This window comes from Acipenser ruthenus, unplaced genomic scaffold, assembly GCF_902713425.1.
Source record: "Acipenser ruthenus unplaced genomic scaffold, fAciRut3.2 maternal haplotype, whole genome shotgun sequence".
NCBI classification, from domain to species: Eukaryota; Metazoa; Chordata; class Actinopteri; order Acipenseriformes; family Acipenseridae; genus Acipenser; species Acipenser ruthenus.
Genome location: NW_026707521.1, coordinates 70,273 through 85,539, shown reverse-complemented (window position 1 = coordinate 85,539; position 15,267 = coordinate 70,273). Strand labels below are relative to the sequence as shown.

At 40.2% G+C, this 15,267-nt stretch overlaps 1 long non-coding RNA gene across 1 annotated transcript; it reads right to left on the bottom strand.

The window, feature by feature from the left end:
- Positions 1 to 6,189: 6,189 nt before the first annotated feature.
- LOC131727561 (uncharacterized) lies at positions 6,190 to 9,033 on the bottom strand. The gene is made up of 4 exons (XR_009322197.1): positions 9,013 to 9,033; positions 8,572 to 8,592; positions 7,903 to 7,956; positions 6,190 to 6,910 (listed from the first exon to the last, which is right to left on the bottom strand). It is a non-coding gene; the product is annotated as an uncharacterized LOC131727561 (long non-coding RNA).
- Between the last annotated feature and the right edge of the window lie 6,234 nt (positions 9,034 to 15,267).

Here is a 15,267-nt window from a genome sequence, read left to right as displayed (position 1 = left end):
AGTGTGCGTATGTGTGTCTCTCAATGTGTGTGTCTCTCTCAATGTGCGTGTGTGAAAGCCTGAACACATTTCACTCCAGATTAGCACTCTCACACAGCAGCACATCAGCAGCACGGTGGAAATGACTTCATCAGGAACAAGAAGCCGCTTTATTTATGGTGGATCTGTTGACCTACAAATCTGATTATAATATTTTATTATCTTTAACAATAATAGGGGACTCCCGAGTGGTGCATCCTGTAAAGGCACACCCTGGAGTGCAGAATGCACTGTTTCGAATCCGGGCCTATGCCATCGCCAGCTGTGGCCAGGAGCTCCTAGGAGGTACCTAGGGGATTCCTAGAGGATTTCCAAGGGGCTCCCAGGGGACAGTGCACAATTAGCAGTGAGACAGGGGCTGTCTTAAAAACAATTGGGCATTCCAAATTGGGGAGAAATCACGGGGTAAAAATAATTGACGATTCCAAAAAAAAAAGAAACTAAACTTTGATATGCTTTGATGTTAACATTTGAGGGGGTGACTGCTTGAAAAGGCATCTGTGACGGGGGACTGCCCCGTCTTTAAGAACGTGGTTGGGACTGGCAGGGAGGGGGTTAAATTCCTCCGTGCCAGGAAAACATGTGAGAATGTGGCTGGAGCCCTAATTGAATAATCAGCAATTATTGATTAATTGGGCTCCAGCCACAGGGGATAAAAGCCAGGGGAGAGGCCCTGGCTAGGGGGAGTGTTCTAGAAGAAGAAACAAGAGTGTTTTGTGTGTGCTGTTTTTCTGTTTGTTTTTTTTTTTAAATCCAGTGAAGGCAACACCCAGCCTGGAAAACTTTATTTTTGTAAGTTTTGCTTTTTTTGTTTTGTGTTTATTTTATGTTTAATACCTTTTTGTTTGGCCCTTGTGCCGGTTTATTTTGTATTTTTGTTTATTAAAAACTTTATTTTTGAACGTTTAAACTGTCTCTGAGTCTCAACCTCGGTCATTTCCTGTCACAGCATCCCTCAGACAAACGGTTATAAACTTCTATCTATCTTTCAGTCTCCAGAATTGCAGTGATTAATTTGTTGATTCATTCATTAGTTCATCCCTTTACACTTCCAAACGAGTCACTCGTTCTCGCTCTCCCTCTTGCTGTTCTTTCTCTCACTTCCTTTTCCTCCCTCCCTCTCCCTCCCACTCTCTCATTAGTTTGTTTAATTTATTTATTTACACATTCATTCACAATTTGAGTGATTCACTAGTGCCCTGCAAGCTGTTTGAAAACCAAAATGATTGATTTACATCATAGACACGCAAACACAGAGACGCAGAGACACAGGTGCACATTCTGAAACACGCACACAGTGACTCATGCACAGAGAAATACGCACACTGACACACAGAGAGACATGAACACGCGTACACACAGGGAAACACACACACACTCACTGAGACACGAACACACACACACACACACACAGAGGGTATACAACTTAATAATTAGCTTGTCAGCTTGTAACCTGCTGATGAAGCCCTATGGCATAAACTTCAGTAAAAAAAGACTATGCCAGTTTCAATAAGACTCCCTATTGCACAGCAGTTTCAATGAGACTCCTGTGGCACAGCAGTTTCAATGAGACTCCTATGGCACAGTAGTTTTACTGAGACTCCTGTGGCACAGCATACATTCTACTGTTTAGCAGACTCTGATATTTTATTTCTTAGCAGACACCCGTATCCAGGGTGACTTACAATTGTGATATTATTATTTACATACAATTACCCATTTATACAGTTGGATTTTTTAATGGAGCAATCTAGGTAAAGTACCTGCTTGCTCAAGGGTACAGCAGCAGTGTGTGTGTCCCCACCTGGGACTGAACCCATACAAGAGCCTCCGGTCAAGAGTACAGAGCCCCCCTGACCACTACTCCACACTGCTGCTCCAGATATTGATTGCGACATCTGAAATCGATGAAATTGATTAAGCATGTCTGAAATCTCTTTATAATACACAGCAGCAGATACTGATATGGATTGAGCATGTCTGAAATCTCTTTAAAATACACAGCAGCAGACCCGGATATTGATTAAGCATGTCTGAAATCTCTTTATAATACACAGCAGAAGACCTGGATATTGATTGAGCATGTCTGAAATCTCTTTATAATACACAGCAGCAGACCGATATTGATTGAGCATGTCTGAAATCTCTTTATAATACACAGCAGCAGACCCTGATATTGATTGAGCATGTCTGAAATCTCTTTATAATACACAGCAGCAGATACTGATATGGATTGAGCATGTCTAAAATCTCTTTATAATACACAGCAGCAGACCCTGATATTGATTGAGCATGTCTGAAATCTCTTTATAATACACAGCAGCAGATACTGATATTGATTGAGCATGTATGAAATCTCTTTATAATACACAGCAGCAGATGCTGATATTGATTGAGCATGTCTGAAATCTCTTTATAATACACAGCAGCAGACCCTGATATTGATTGAGCATGTCTTTAATCTCTTTATAATACACAGCAGCAGACCCTGATATTGATTGAGCATGTCTGAAATCTCTTTATAATACACAGCAGCAGATACTGATATGGATTGAGCATGTCTGAAATCTCTTTATAATACACAGCAGCAGATGCTGATATTGATTGAGCATGTCTGAAATCTCTTTATAATACACAGCAGCAGACCCTGATATTGATTGAGCATGTCTGAAATCTCTTTATAATACACAGCAGCAGACCCTGATATTGATTGAGCATGTCTGAAATCTCTTTATAATACACAGCAGCAGATGCTGATATTGATTGAGCATGTCTGAAATCTCTTTATAATACACAGCAGCAGACCCTGATATTGATTGAGCATGTCTGAAATCTCTTTATAATACACAGCAGCAGATATTGATATTGATTGAGCATGTCTGAAATCTCTTTATAATACACAGCAGCAGACCCTGATATGGATTGAGCATGTCTGACATTTCTATCAAACGGAAAAACGACTAAAAATAAGGAATACTAAAAGACCATGTTCGCAAACTCAAAACAAGCGATACAAAGAAATACATACATAGACCAAACCCGTATATTTAATAATATAATATAGATTTTGTTGAATATATATGTGAATGATCAAATATATAACATTTCAAAGTACATAACTGAATATTTGAAAAGAGATGAAAAAAAAATAAACAAACGAAGTCTATCTGCTCATTTATGTTATTAGTTGCTCCTCACTGCGTGTTAAACTTAACAAAGACTTAAAATAAATGACAATAAATAAATAAATAAAACACATCATTGTCAATGTAAATCCATACTTCTATAAGATTCAGTATTTATTTTTACTTACCTTTGACATTTCGAGTACGGGAACCGCTTCGTAAATTCGACCGAGTCCCCATTTCTACTCTGTGCCGGGTGTATTCGTGTGCGGCGCTGCTGCTGCTATCTCTCCGCTGGAGTCTGGTGCTCTCTTTCGGCTCGACTGCGCCTATAATAGAGGGCAACTGCCTACGAAGCACTTGGGGGCTGCGACGGGAAACCCACACGAACCAAGCCGGGGCATTGTGCGCTAAAGGCGGGGGACAAAACCCGGCACTCTGCCCGCTGACGGAGCTCAGAAGCGAGGGAGGGAGTGGGGAGGAGACTCCGAGGAGGTCTATAAAAAGATCAATTTCTCCGCTAAATATCAAAAGAAAAGAGGAAGGGATGAATGAAGAAAGGATGAAAAGAAGACGTCTGCGTCAATTTTTTAATGCTATTCCAAATTAATACGGATCTTATTTTTTTTACTTTGAAGGTTCTGCGCTCTAAGACACGGCTCACACCGCCGTTCACTCGCAGACTGACAGGCGCTCCGATACGGCAGGAAAGTTATAGGGGAGCCGCTGCAGGATTGAGGCTCTCTTTAGGACCATGGGTTAGCGACTCCTGAACTAGATGGATGGACAGACAGACAGCTAGCAAGCAACTACTTTACCTCCTAGATTGTTCCAGTAAAAACCCAACTGTATAAAAGGGTGGCAGAATTTGTATACATTTGTGATTCTTGAAATGTGTATTATTATTATTATTTTATGTAGGCTGTGTGTGACAACTGTAAAATAAATAATAGGCTACTAATGTAAAAATAATGTGATATCGTCATCTCAACACTTAATGTGTCATGAGTATATCTTGTTATTTTCCTTGTATAACACTGTACAACTGCTGCCTCTGTGTGTGTGTGTGTGTGTGTGTGTGTGGGTGTGTGTTTGTGTGTGTGTGTTTTGTACTGGTAATAGACAGGACTGTTTCTAGCCTTTTGGGGGCCCTAAGCAGGATTTGGTTTGCCCAATTCTAATATTCTTTTGTCTGTATAAATCGATGATAGGAAGTAGTACAGTACTTCAGGCGGGGGAAACCGGTCGCAGAGGTCCCGGTACTGCCTGGCGCACAGGCCGGGTCGCTATAGATGCAAATACACAGCCCGAGATTATAGTAATGTGAAGAAATTAAAAATAACATTTTATATATATATATATATATATATATATATATATATATATATATATATATATATATATATACATATATATAAATTTTACATTCTTAAAAAAGAAAGTGGGTACATTTTTTATTATTATTTTGGTCTTCAAAATTAAGAATTGAGTCGATTTTTACCGAGGGCCTCGGCTGCCTCAATGTGTACACTGTGACTACGCGCCTTGGCACAGCCAGCATGCAAGCAAGCTACAGCAATAAAAACGGAGCTAAATCAAATAATACAATACCTTTCTCATGTTGTTTTTCTTCCTCAGTTGTTTTCTTTTTACGCTTCTTCTCGCCAGATTGGTACATTCTTGATCTTTTTTCAGTCATAATTTGTTCGCAATCCTCAAAGAAGCCACCGGAGGCAGATATCACCGTGTAACAATTATTATTATTTTTTTTTGGTTCCTGGGTAGTAAGTGTTATTTTCTAATTGCTTATGCCTCAAAAGTATAGAAAATGGCTATTATTCCCCACAAACTTTGCTTTTGTGACCAGGACAGTGATATTTTGAAATGTACCTTTTTTCCAGAACATTCCAAATAGATTCAGTGCTGAGTAAACTTGGAGTAACTTCTAGAACTTTCTAGAACTTTCCAGTAATATAAATAGTAGTATAAATACAGGGGCCTTAAGCCCACCAGTTACGTTTAGTTCCAGCTGCCTAAGTGGATACATATCTGCATTTTTCTGAGATGGCATCAAGAGGCTGCAAGCATCCGGCAGACGCATTTTGCTATGTCTGCGGCCAATTTATCAAGACAAGAGTGAAAACGTACTCCGTGGAAGCATCTGCTAAGATGTGTGAGGCCTACAAGGCCTATTTCGGCATGTCTGTCGGGGATCAAGACAAACCCTGGGCACCTCATTTCACCTGCGAGCACTGCAAAAAAACTCTGGAAGGTAAGATGGACAATTGTTGCTCTGAATTTTATGTTATAAAATTTGTTAAAATTTTTTAAATTGTATAAGTTTCTAATTTTAAAATGTTTTACAATTTTCAATGTTATTGAATAAATATATCATATATGAAAAATGTTGCGAGAATCTCTTACACATTAGTCATGGGTGAAATAAATCTATTTTTGTAGGATGGTACAGAGGGCAAAAGAGAGCCATGAAGTTTGCTATGACAAGAATTTGGCGGGAACCCACTGACCACTCAAGCAACTGCTACATCTGCATGGTGGACCCTTCCAAATGTCGGACTGGCAAGAATGCACCTGCTATCACGTATTCGGACCTTCCTTCATCCATCGCCCCGGTGCCACACTGCCATGAGCTCCCCGTACCCACTCCTCCGGAGAGAGAGCAGCCGTCTTTAGAAGTAAAGAGAAGGGTCTTTCAGGTACCTTCAAGACTTCTTCCCTAAGCTGTCTGAGGCAAAGTTCAAACCCGGTGTCTTCGTCGGACCACAGATAAAGAAGATCCTGGAATGCAATGAATTCCCCAAGAAGCTCACTAGTAAGGAGAAAGCGGCTTGGAACAGCTTTGTCGCAGTGGTTCGGGGCTTTCAGTGGTGGTAGTTTGACAAGAATGCATGTCATGTGAAATAAACCAGTCCAAAACGAGACATTGATGCTAATAGTTTTATTGCTTAAAAAGCTTTACAGAAAGAGACAGGCTTTTACCCAGTTTCATGTAACAGCAGTGTTGTTTTGGCAGGACAGCATTTATACTGGTCAACAGTTGGAGCATTTGTTGTCATGAATGCAAATAAAGAGATTTTAAAATAAGTGAGAGATGAAGATAATCTCTACATAAACACAATGTTTTTGTCAGTCTGTGAACAAGGTCTGTCACGGGTCACTTGTGACATCACAGGGTGGCTGTGAGGAGCTGGGAGAAGAAAGGAGTCTACTGGTCAAACCTGACTCGGTGCAGTGATTATGAGCTGGGGCAAATCAATCAAGCAGGCTCTCCAAGTAACGCTTTGTATATGTGCCCATGTGGAGTTGTATTTCTATTCAAACATGTGTGAGCATGTGATCTCACTGAGAATCTGAGACTACATGTTAAATAAGGACACCATTCCATACAATGTAAAGACCTGCTTCATGAGAGGCAGGGAATCACCCAATAGAAAAATAATGTTGTCTCTATTATATATCCTTGACGAGATTGACCAAATGCACAACAGGGAGCAGCTGTTTTAAACAAGCTGTGAATGGCCTGATAGAAATAAGTATGGCTCTGTAGCTGTGTGTGGGGAGAGGGACCAGAACAGAAAGGTTACAGTGATGCTATAAAAGAAGGTTGCTGGTGTGTTTAAGCTTTGCTTGCAGGTCTGCTGTCAGGTAAACTCCAGCACTGTGATCCCTGGGTGCTGCTGCAGCTCAGTAGTGCTGGCATCGCCTGCAGCGGTAGGTACGCCGGTCTGAAACCAATTGAAGACATTATCAGCAACCTGGGCAGAAAAGCTATTGTTCTGATCCATACCCTACAGAGCATTGCACAGCTAGGTAATGAGATTGTGGGGTGGTAATGGTCAGCATTGTCTAATAATATAGACAATCAGTGTCACACTGAGCTGCAGAATTGAACTCCCTCCCATGTGTAGATAGCATCCTCCACACTCTTTGTATTGCACTCCTTTGAATTACAAATTTGAAAAATAAGCTTTGTGTAATTCAGCATGCAATTTCACAATCCCAAAGGGTATGGAATCAACTGCTAAACTGTGGAGCCACCACAACCTCTCAATACAATCCTATCAATAAAAAACACGGAAACCCTCTATACTAGTTCAAATGCCAAACATGCTTCTGAGGTTTTATTCAGAGCAATCCTAGATCAAAGCTCCTCTGTTTTGTCCCCTGCTTTTATATTTTGTTTCACTGAAATGACAAAAGTTCCACAGGAGATTGAGGTCAGTGGACCCTTCTTCTCAACTCAAAGCCAACCCTGACATAATGACCTCCCACAGAGAACTACTGTACACACACCATAAAACAGCAGCAATCCCATTCATCAGATCTCCTGGGATTATTTGTGGAGTTGGTTACTCCAGCATGAGATCACACACATGTAATAAGTTTAAGTATACATTTCTTGATTGCAGGAGACAGGTTAGACTTTCCTCTTTCCAATAAGTTACGAATGGCCTCAAATCGATCAATAGTTTGAGACAATGCTGTAGAAAGATGAATCATAAACTCATCTTGATATTTCCAGTTGAAGGATTATGATGGATGGCATCTGTTATAAAACTTATTCCAACAATTCTGTGTCTCTCTTGGAGTTCCATCCATATTTGACCTGGTCGACCTCATGTTCTAAACTGTTATGGAATGACACTTGGTTTTCTATTTCAAATTGTTCTAATATATCCCACAACCAATGTATACAGAAATAATAAGGCATACTCACAGCGAGCGCAGCGGTACCCATGACGGTAGTAGAAATAGTAGTGATAGTGATGAGCTACACAAAAAAAGAAAAGATAATTAGGAACAGTCTATTTTTAACACAGAGCTTCTTAAACCCACTGCCTTCCACACTGTAGCCCAGAACTCAACCCCCTGAGCTACCCAGGGACAGTGGCCCAGTGGTTAATGAAAAGGGCTTGTTATCAGGAGGTTCACATCCCGGCTCAGCCACTCACTCACTGTGTGTGACCCTGAGCAAGTCAAAACGTAAAACTGGAGTCCTATTGTAAGTGACTGCAGCAGCAGTTGTTGATGCATAGTACACCCCCTAGTCTCGAAGGCACTTTGGAGAAAAGCGACTGCTAAAAGACTAATGAATAAAAAAGTAATACTCAGATCCACAAGCATGCACATTGCCTTCCACTCTGCAGGGCCCCACTTTCTCTAAAGACTGAGCTATCAAACCCATTAACTCCTATACTACAGCCCAGCACTAACCACTAAACTGCTCAAACCCACTACCTTCCACACTGCAGCTCTGCACTCTAGTCACTGTGTCACCGAAGCCTCTCAGCAAAGCTACACTGATAAACAATTCATGCCCTGATTGAAAATAATAAATAAAACCCACTGATTGCTGCATAAAATAAAGTAGAATCCATTTACTTACCATAGTAGCATCTGTACCTTACTGTGAAAGATACAAGTGATATATTGAGTTCAATCCATTTGAAGTCACTGCAGTGGCTGCTTTGTACAAGAATGGGGCCTCAGTAGTGTATTAGAGAGCTATATAATTCAAAGGAGTGTCTCTCTATTTGTACATTTCTATTATTGGCAAAATCCAAAGACAGGGCTCCTTCTTTATATCCCCTCCCACAGGATACAGAACACCTCACTATGTGAGTATGTATTAAATAAAGATGGCATTTCATATTAAGAGCAGCTAATTCATACTATTATACAATAATACCCCATTCCATATTCTCAACATCAGCTGTAGGAGGCCCCATTGTTAACATGTATTCATTTCTTGTGACGCGCACAGTACATGTGTATTGTATTGTAGTGTACAGTCACATTTTTATTAAAATATCAGATTCACACTTACCACGAGCACAGATGCTATAATCTGGAAATGAAATAAACATACACCATTAAATACAATTTAAATATATATATACAATTCATTTCTACATATTAATGTACCATAATAAAATAAAATACTTACAACAGTAAGCTGTTCCAAAGAAAAAGAAAAACAGAAACAGTGGTTATTGGATTTAATAGTTCACTTTATATTCATGTTTGAGTTCCATTTACTGGAATGTTTTCTGTTCCTCTGAGAATATCAGTTGATTTTGATAGCTGTTACAGGCTTAATGAAGACACCAAGGGGCACATTTCAAAGTGTTTCCTCCAGTCTGTCCAAAACTATGAAACCACTCCATGGTAGAATATGTTGTAATACTGAAGTGTTTCTCAATGTCTTCAATCAATTGACCTTCAGTCTACAATCCATGCAGTTCACCCAAACCAGGAGCCAGCTCCAGAGAGACACACACTTACTTCTGTAGTATCTTTTGGACAGGGCATCCTTCTTCACTACCATGGACTGTGTCAGGACCACTTCAGAATCCACTTCAGGAGACAGAAAGCACGTGAAGATCATTAAACAAACAGTAGGTTGCATCCCTTCTATTTAAACACAGACCATGTTGAGGAACTCTCCAAATTTGGATTAGGATTTCAATGTACATTAAAGAAGATTGCTGAACAGTAAGGAGCTTCAGATTTCATTTTGTTAGAGTGTGTGTTACAATGTTTTCACCTGAGTTCAGGAGCTGCTCTTCAGTTCTAGTTGCCTGTCTTAGATATATGTACATAATGTAGGCTGGATCAGTCAAAGTGTCTTTATAGAAGAGCCAGTGACTGGATCACGCTTCCTTCTGCTTTCAATTCACTGCTATGCACTAGATGGTGATGGCACTTACTAACAGAAAGATATTTCAGTCTGCATTACATATGAAAAGAATCACACAGACTTATGCACAAAACAACTGTGGTGAACTATGAAAGGTGCTATATAAAATAAATATTGATTGATAAAAAGGTAAGGGAACAGGACAACCTTTTAGTCAAGTTATTATATCTCAGTTGGGCGATCCTTCTTACTGACATTTAAGGTGATCAATTAATACAATACGTCTTATTAAAGGTGCTGCATCAACACATTTAAATGCACATGTTAAATGCAAACAGGTGAAATATTTTCAAAGTGTATATCCCTCAAGCTTTGTGTTTTCCTCTTCCGCATCAGTGTGACAGACAGACAGACAGACAGACACTCAACCGAAGAAGCTACAGGCTTTCTGTACTCACTGTCAGCTCTTTTCTCCATCATATTGTCTCCTATCAGGTAAAACAGAAATAGGTTTATACAGTTAGACGTACATTAGGAAACAGATCTGGGCACTTTGTGTTAGTGCCAGTAGAGAAACAGCAGCTAAATATGCTCAGATTCACTGGGGTTTGGCCTTAAGTCTATCATCTGTAATTCACAAGGTTTAACCTTGTACCCACACACTACCCAGACGTGCTTTTCAAAGGACTCACCCAACTCCCGCTCTCCTTTGAGTCCATCACTGTCCAGTTCAGCATCACTGTCACCTGAATCCTCTGCCTCTGGAACAGGGAGAAGAGAGCTTCATGAAGCAATGAAGGATTCCCTCGACTGCAGTGAACAGCTTCATAGGACACTCAACACAGGGAGGCAGAGAGTTCCCCATTACATTGCAATGCAGAGCTGTGAGGTTTAACCAGGAGATTTCTGGATATACAGTAGCCCTTGATGTTATGCATGATAAGCGATGATTAGTCAGGTTAAGTTTCTAAACAAATGTGTGGTCTGTCCAGGACTGTGCTTTTTTGTCATTGCTTAACTTAAATCCTGCAAATAAGAAACTTTCTTTCTTTCTTTCTTTCTTTCTTTCTTTCTTTCTTTCTTTCTTTCTTTCCTTACCCAGTGCTCTCTTGTTCTCCAGTGCTCCTTCCTGCTCCTCTGAGTCTTCCAAAGTGTTGCTGAGATCTGTAAACACAGGCTGTGGTTACATTTTTAATGAGAGCAGTCCTGTGTTGTATCCAGTGCTATGAAAGGAATGACAGCATGGAATGGAGAATGCAAACAGACCGATTAGGAAAACTGGGATTTTTTAAAATTGTATTAAGATTTTTGTATCTGTATTGAAAACATGTAATTATGGTCATAAAATTCTGCACTTTTGTTAATAACTGCAACAGTGTAGAATAGTTGAATTAATATTATATAAATAAACCACTTTAAAGTGCCACATATTATATAAGGCAAAGAATTGTAATAAATCAACTTGCAGTAAACAGTTTGCATTTTTAATATCTCTTAAATAAATTATTATATTAAATCTGCTGTATAAAAAGTGGTTTGAATATTAGCACAATAAATGAAAGAGCAGGTCTATATGTTTCAAGGATATGTATATTTTGTGAAAAAGGTAAATCAAACTGAATGAACATTTTAAAATCTCAGTGTATTTTATTCACACCCTGCAATGCTTTATAGAAGAGATGAGCAGGAGGCAAGATCGACTCGAAGGGAAATTTCAAATGCAAACCTTGATTTGTTTCCCCCCCCCCCCCCCCCAATATATTTAAATATTTACTGTTTATGACTGTTTCATTTCTAATAAGTTCTTATAAATGATAAGAAACGACGAGTTGATTTGGCTATTCACGTGGATAAGCCACAGCTGCATTTTACAGTACCAGGGAATCCTTCTGGTCTGAAGCAGCCTCTTAATAAGGGGTCCCCATGGTGGGAGGTGGTTGATGCAACACATGGGAGTTTTCAAGTTCTTTAAATGCTGTGTCTTATTCTAGTGGAGTACAGACTCATCAAATCAATCCCCAAGACAAGTAGACAAACCTCTGTGTTGAGAATATAGGATTGAGTTCTGGAAGAATGGATCTTACCCAGTTCTCTCTTGCTGGCCTGGTAACCATCATCTCCCAGCTCTTCAGAGTCCTCAAGGAGGCTCCTTGCATCTGCACACAGAGGAAATGGAGGGGGTGGAATCATTCTTTTAAATGGCAATGTACAAATTAAGAACAAAGAAGGATATTCTTATGGTAAGTTGATTATTCAATGATGCAGCATTGAGGAAAAGCCTGCCTTCTCCACTATGTTATCCCATGGAAGACTGTCTGCTATCTCCCTACCCTTCTGTTATTCTGATGAAAGTCAGTCAATGCCATCTCTTCCCCCATTTATTTTAGGTTGATGGCAATCAATGAAATCCCTCCCTCCCTCCCCATGTTACTCAGGAGAAAGGCAGTCTTACCAGCCCCTGACAGAAGACATGCTGTCAGGACCGAGAGGAGAATGGCTCTTGTAGTCCAGGCTTTCATCTTGACAAGGTGCTGATGCTGCTTTTCCACTCTTCAGCTGCTCTGGTCCCTCCACCCTGCTCTGTTTTATACCCTCTCCCAGGCAAATGCACTCCTTCACCACTAAACCCTCATCAAGGACCCTTTCTTTCTCTACACTGTGATACTGTGTGATGCCCTCCTCTTCCAAATTTCCATACTTCACTTGAAAACTATTTCCTCTATACCCTATGATCCAAATCTATTGACACAGTGTCAGTGATCTTCATTGTTCTCTTAACACAGAGCAGGATCAGTGCTGGGATCAGCAGGTGCAGACAGGTGGCCCCATATACAGTATTAAAGGCAATAGAATGATTAGTTATCAGTCATGCAAAATGAAGCCTTCTCTGGAATTTCATATCTACAGCACAGTACTGCAAACACCTGGCTCACAAACATGTTCATTATACCAGGTGTTGTGGTTGAGCTGCTTCTTTCATTAGCAAATCAATCAGCTGCTGTACAGTGTGGAGTGCATGTGTCGTATTGAAACATTTCACAAATGTATTACCAAGTCTCTTTTTAGAAGGAAAAAAGTAGGATTGAAATACACAGTGGGTGTGAGAGAAAGACCTTGGTGTTGTGATAGACTCATTTCTACCAGCAACAGGGATGCAATCATAAAGGTGAAGACTAATCCCGGGGCTTAAAGGAACGAGCTGTGAAGAGGGTACTGAATTTGTTTAGCTTGAACACAGAACAATTAGGCGGACTTGACTGAAGTCTTTAAAAACTTGAAAGGTGTTGACAAAGTTAACCCAAACTAATACCTCAAGCATAGCACTGACACCAGGGTGAGAGGGCACTGTTGGAAATTAAGTGTGGATAGCTATAGGACGGAGGGTAGGAGATACCTTCTCACAGAGTGTGGTGAGGGGATGGAATGGGTTACCAAGTCATGTTGTTAGGGCTGGGATCCTTTAAGACCCGACTTAACAGGTTTGAGATCAATCAGCTGCTGCACTGATGGGCCGAATGTCCTCCCTGGTTCTGTGTTCTGAATTCTGGATCTCCAGTGTGCTGGCATTGATTGGTAACTCCTCTCCAGAGTCAGTTGTTTTCCTTGTACACTCAACCAATCCTAAATATGCTGAGAGAACAGTTGAGGGAACTAAATCAATTCAGTCTGGAACAAAAAAAGACTAGAGGAGACTAAAAAGCTTTTAAAAAGTTGGAGTTAACTGTAGTCACTCTTTTAAGCACAGCAGAGAGACCAGGACTAGAGTACACAGTTATAAACTGAGTGGAGACAGACTTAGGACAGAGGTTAGGAGACACATCTTCTCACAGTAAGTTACTTAACCTCCTTGTTCTCCGTCCTTCGGATGAGATGTAAAACCGAGGTCCTATTGGAAGTGACTCTGCAGCAGAAATTGTTGGTGTATAGTTCATTCCCTAGTCTGTGTAGTTGCTTTGGATAACAGCGTCTGCTAATTGACACATTTATTATTACACCCAGAGTCAAAAAGGGCTCGGGTTGACGTGCTCCTCCGACTGGGCAACATCCCTTGCAGTGGAGTTAACAGACAATCAACAGACAAGAGAACTGAATCTATTTAGCCTGGAACAAAGAAGGATTAGAGGAGACACTTCTCACAGAGTTGGGAGTGTTTGAAATGGGTCACTAGAATGGTGCTGCTGCAGAGTCATTAGGATGTCTTTAAAAGCCAACTAGATGAAAGCCAGGGATCAGTCAGCTACTAGAAAAGTATTGACGCATTAAATTCCCTGATTTTGTTCATAACTTTTCTTATATTATTAAATCAATGCCCTATTGTAAGTGACTCTGCATATAATGCACAGTTCACAGCCTACCTCTGTAAAGTACTGTGAGATGGTGGTCCACTATGAAAGGTGCTATATAAAAATAATGATATTATTATTATATTATTACAAGCTAAAAAGATTATTATTTATTTATTTCTTAGCAGACACCCTTATCCGTCTTACAACATTTGGAATTCAAAGAGAAAGAATAAATATGGTGTTTAACTTGTAATGCAATATATGAACATGTGAGCCTCCACACCTTGCATTACACTCAAATGCAGGTGCATAAGCTTCTATATGAAACCAAAGGAGTAACTGCACCTGCACAGAAAACAGCACATACTCAAGTATAAGCGCATGCGTCAATTCCTAGTGAGTATACGGTAATAAAACTAAACTTGATCTCATTGCTAAACATTACTACAGTACTAGCTTCAATAATTCCTTTAAACAAACCTCTCCCAATTCCAATAATATGACATTATTAGTACATAAATAGGTTACTTTTTAATTAACCAACCATTAAGAACACAATGAACAATGTTTGATAGTTTTAATGAGCTCGTTGCTAACAGTTACTAGACTAAACAAGCAGCACTTCAAATGAAGCGTGACCACTGCTCCCACTGAACACCTGATTGTGCATTTCAAAGGAACTTTGATGGATATCACATCACTGATGCATGTGCTGAAATATGGAAATATAAAAAACAAATGTGTCACCAGTAGTTCAATTGCTTTTTGAGTAATGGCTTCTTTCTTGCCACCCATCCATACAGGCCAGCTTTGTGTAGGGACTGGCTTATTGTTGATGTGTGAATGCTGACTCCCACCTTAGACACAGAACTTTGCAGATCTCTCAAGGTCATTGGTGGCTTCAGTGACATCCCGAACCAGTTTCCTGCTTGTCCAGCTGCTCAGTTTGGGAGGGCGACCTGATCTGGGTAGTGTCTGGGTGGTATGATGCATCTTCCACTTCTTAATGATGGCCTTCACTGTGCTGAGAGGGATAATCAGAGCCTTTGAAATGTTCTTGTACCCTTCTCTGTGCCTCTCTACCACTTTATCCCTGACTTGTATCAAAAGCTCCTTGGTCTTCATGGTTGCTTTGTTGGTTCACTATGTGAGTTGC